At 40.2% G+C, this 3,585-nt stretch overlaps 1 non-coding gene across 1 annotated transcript; it reads right to left on the bottom strand.

Moving 5' to 3' along the window:
• Positions 1–1,889: 1,889 nt before the first annotated feature.
• On the bottom strand, positions 1,890–1,996 carry LOC148209078 (small nucleolar RNA R71). Its single transcript, XR_015787541.1, has one exon. It is a non-coding gene; the product is annotated as a small nucleolar RNA R71 (small nucleolar RNA).
• Between the last annotated feature and the right edge of the window lie 1,589 nt (positions 1,997–3,585).

The raw sequence follows: 3,585 nt of genomic DNA, 5'->3' as shown, positions 1-3,585 counted from the left end.
CAGCTATAAATTCCAGCAACTTCTCCACCAAATTCATCAAGCCTTGATTCCTTCTCTTGATCATTTTTAGTGTTTCTTTGTTGCTTTCTAAGTACTTTTGAGTTGCTTTCATTAGTTACTTTTGGTTTTTAAATCCCGAGCACTTTACATTCTTTTATTGAGCTTGTTTTGTTTCCATTTGTACTTAGTCATTTTTCTACTTATTCAAATATATAAAAATCTAGCACTTTGCTTATTCTCTCTTTGCCTTTACTTTATTTTCAGTTAAGAGAGTTGTGTTTTTGGAGGAAAGAGCACGTGACACTCTCCCTTGCTTGAAAGAGAAGGGCGAAGCTCTCAATCCCGATAAAAACTCTCCATTAGATAACTTTTGTTTTTCACACATATGTCTTTCTAAATTCCCGTCTCTAGCCCGGTTATGGATAGTTAGCCTTTTATGTCTAAAAAGGGTTGCTAAGAAGTAGTGTTTTTACTTTCCATTCATTGCTCAACATGTTTTCCCAAAAAGTTAGGATTTAGAGAAGGCCACTGTAAGTCTTAACGAGTCAATACTGAAAAGGTTGCTTATTTGCATTGTTGAGTGGTTAAACCGAGGAGAGGAGCGCCTTAGACATAAGGGTTCCGCTTAAGTAGCCTAGACATAGGACCTTAACCCGAGGTTGCGACTATTTCCATCCTAAAACTAAGATATATCTCATAATAGACATATTAGGGAATGTCTTAGGACTTTGAACTTGCTTAGACATAAGTAAAGTGAGAAGCGTAGTCGTTAGTTTCTAAAGTAAAATGCATATTATCCTTAGCATGTCCTTGATTCTTTGTTGGCTAACTTGAAGTAAATCGGGCTAGGTTTTATTATTATAAGTCCAAATCCCAAATCCAAAACCATTATTTGTGACCACTTCCCATTTACAAGAATCACTCATTTCAACATTCACTATTCTTTAAAACTTCAGAGTTTGGAAATTGTTTAGAAGTCCTTGAGGATCGATACTTGGATACTCCATTCATTTTATATTACTCTGACAGGTGTGCGCTTGCATCTATATAATTGTTACCACGCTTAGCGCGTGCGTTCAGCATAAACATCCCAGTCAAGTTTTTGGCGCCGTTGCCGGGGACTTTAGTTTTAAAATTTTTTCAAATTCTTTTAGTTTTTATTTTTGTGAATTGTTGTTGGGTGTAATTTCCATCCACCGTTTTTGTTCTATATTTTTGGTCGTTTATCTCACAAGGGTAAGTTAAAGTGCATGAGCACAAGATCTTTTCTTCTACCCCTTGACCCTGAGATTGAGCGGACCCTTCGAAAAACTAGAAAGGAGCAAAGACTTCGAAAACAACTAGAAAAGCAAAAAGAGAGAGAAGGTGAAATCAGTCCTGAAAGTGAGGTAGAGAGTACAAGCACATCAATGGCAGATATTCCACCTCGTGATCCGGTTGATCCACCTGCTGTTAACGGTAATATGAGGGATCATGCAAGAAATGATGAATTCAACCATATCCAGATGGTGGACAACAGAGACGTGGCAATGCGAGAATATGCCGCCACGGCTTTTCAGAACTTTGATTCAGGGATAGTCAACCCTATTCCAGCCCACGCAAACTTTGAGCTTAAACCAATGATGTTCCAAATGTTGCAGACAATTGAACATTTTGGAGGGCAGGAACATGAGGATCCACATGATCATCTGAAATCATTCATTCAAATTGCAAATGCATTTCGATTACCTGGTATAACAGACGATGCTCTGAGACTAACACTTTTTCCATTTTCTTTGAAGGACCAAGCTAGAGCATGGCTCAATGCATTTCCACCGGGATCCATCACCACATGGGGGTCGTTAGTGGAGAAGTTCTTAACAAAATTCTTCCCACCTACTCGCCACGCTGATATCAGAGAGGAGATCATCTCCTTTAGACAGTATGATCGTGAACCTGTTCACGAGGCGTGGGAGAGATTTAAAGAACTAATCAGGAAATGTCCGAACCATGGCTTGCCGGCATGCATCCAGATAGAACATTTCTTTAGAGGTTTAGATCATCCTACTAAGATGATGCTAAACAATGCTGCCAACGGAGCCTTTACAAAGAAGATATTCAGCGAGATAGTTGACATCCTAAATGACTTAGCTTCACATAACGAACTATGGTGTTCGCAAAGATCTAGGGCAGCACCAAAGAAGCAAGATCCAGCTGGAGTTTTGGCTCTGGACATTGCGACCTCGAATCAAAAAGAGATGGTTACAATGAACCAGAGGCTGAAAGAGATGGCATTGGGAATAAAAAATCCATTAGCCACGCCGATACAACCTGTGCAGTCGGATTATTGCACTCCTGCCCCTGTTTGCCAAGTCAACGATCTCATTTGTTCATTTTGCAGTGAAAACCATATTTATGATAATTGTCCACATAACCCTGCTTCTGTTTTTTATGTAGGACATGGGAACAATAGGAACTTTAACCCATATTCGAACACCTACAACCCAGGTTGGAGGCACCACCCTAATTTCTCATGGGGAGGACAAGGAGGTTCGAGCGGTTTTAATCAAGGGCAGAGCCAACAGAACAAGCAGCCCTATGTTCCACCTACACAGCAATACATCCCACCACCGCAACAGCAGTACAATCAGAGAACACAGACTCCACCAGTTCACAATAACAACTCAAATCTTGAGAATATGATGAAGGAGTACATGGCCCGAACCGACGCAGTGATACAATCCCAAGCGGCATCAATGAGGAATTTCGAGACCCAATTGGGACAGCTCGCCAATGAATTGAAGAATAGACCACAAGGTTCTTTTCCAGGCCATACTGAATTACCAAGACGAGAAGGGAAAGAACACTGCAAAGCTGTCACCCTTAGGAGTGGACTGGCATATGATGGACCAACAATGCCAACAACAGATGTACAGATTCCGTCCACTGAACCAATTGTAAAGATACCAGAAAATCCAACAACACCAGAAAAAGAAAATATTAGAAAAGGTAATGAGGACACCCCGAGTGTTCCTCCACAGGTACAGCCTTCTTTTACCCCTACTCCCCCGTTTCCACAAAGATTAGTTAAGAAAAATAATGATTCCCAGTTTAGAAAATTTTTAGATATTTTAAAACAACTGCATATAAATATACCATTAGTAGATGCTCTAGAATAGATGCCAAATTATGCTAAGTTTTTGAAAGATATAGTTTCTAGGAAGAAAAAAATAGGCGAGCATGAACTGGTAGCCATGACAAAATGTAGTAGTGAAGCTGTAGGCAGCCCGCTACCCATGAAATGTAATGATCCTGGCAGTTTTACCATTCCATGTTCCATAGGAGGAAAAAACTTAGGCAGGGCATTATGTGATCTAGGCGCTAGCATTAATCTTATGCCATTATCAGTTTTCAAATCTTTAGGCATAGGAGAAGCTAGACCTACTACGGTTACCCTCCAACTAGCAGATAGATCTATCATAAGACCTGAGGGAAAGATAGAAGATGTTTTAGTCCAGGTGGACAAATTCATTTTCCCTGCGGACTTTATCATTCTAGATTGCGAGGCGGACTTAGACGTTCCCATTATTTTGGGAAGACCATTTC

Source organism: Momordica charantia, assembly GCF_013281855.1.
Source record: "Momordica charantia cultivar OHB3-1 chromosome 9 unlocalized genomic scaffold, Mcharantia_2.0 BLBB01000009.1, whole genome shotgun sequence".
NCBI lineage: Eukaryota > Viridiplantae > Streptophyta > Magnoliopsida > Cucurbitales > Cucurbitaceae > Momordica > Momordica charantia.
The sequence above is the reverse complement of the archived record's forward strand: the minus strand, read 5'-3'. Positions and strand labels throughout refer to the sequence as shown.